We start from the raw sequence: 1,207 nt of genomic DNA on the forward strand, positions 1-1,207 counted from the left end.
GCCTTTAGCTAGTGTGGAAGCTGATGGCCTAGGGGAAATCCCGGGCTTTCGTTTCTGTGGCTTGGCACAGAACTGCCCTTGGCATTCCAACTGTCTAGTATAAAAAAAAATAAGAGCAAACAAATTTTAAAAAAAACCCACAACCTTTGTTCACAATCACAGTGTTTCTTATTGAGAACAGTGTCAGCCTTGCCTTGACCTCGTACACTCAGTACTGTTGCAATAATGCCTTTGCTTCCCACCCATCCGTACCCTCCCAACATCCTCCTGGGGAAGGTAGGGGAGATTCCTTTGTACCAGACAAGGAAACAAAAGCCTGACTTCAACACACTTGCACATGCCAAGGGTCCCCAGGACAATTTTCTTCTTCATCCATAACACTTGTCACCAACAGGGTGGCACAAGGCAGACTCTCCTGTGCAGGCACCCAACAACTCCTAAAAATAAAAGTTTTGCTCACTCTCCACCCCCTCTCCACTGCTTGTGTGCTCTCTCTCTCTCTCTCAAATAAATACTAAATAAAATCTTAAAAAAAAAAAAGAAGTGTTGCTCACAAGAGGCAATGGCAGTCAAACTTCGTTGAAATTCTGTTTTTGCTTCCAGTGTACTCTTCTCATCTGGTTCTCTTCTGCTTTGTCTCTTTGTTGGCTCCTCTACCTGCATGCACGGTCTTCATTTCAGAATCCCCAGTTCCCTCCTTATACATTCCCCTCCTCTCTGCAAGTACTTCTTTTTATTTTTTTTTAAAGATTTTATTTATTTATTTGACAGAGAGAAATCACAAGTAGACAGAGAGGCAGGCAGAGAGAGAGGGAAGGAGGCTCCCTGCTGAGCAGAGAGCCTGATGCGGGACTCGATCCCAGGACCCTGAGATCATGACCTGAGCCGAAGGCAGCGGCTTAACCCACTGAGCCACCCAGGCGCCCCTGCAAGTACTTCTTGATGCTGGGAATGTTGAGAGTCTCTTGAGAATGGTGACCTTGAATTTAGCAAGATTCCTGTCTGACTGATGTGTGGCATTCAGTTGTTCAGGAACAGAATGGGGGGAGCTGAGGGGTGAGGTTCATTTTAGGTTAATGGTTTTATTTTACTTATTTATTTATTTATTTATTTAGTGCCAGGGAGTTACCACAGATAGACAAAGGACCAAGGGAACTTACCATACTTGCAAAGCCTTCCCCAAAGGATGAACCATGGAATCAGAGGC

Source organism: Mustela lutreola, chromosome 4 (assembly GCF_030435805.1).
Source record: "Mustela lutreola isolate mMusLut2 chromosome 4, mMusLut2.pri, whole genome shotgun sequence".
In the NCBI taxonomy this organism is placed as follows: Eukaryota; Metazoa; Chordata; class Mammalia; order Carnivora; family Mustelidae; genus Mustela; species Mustela lutreola.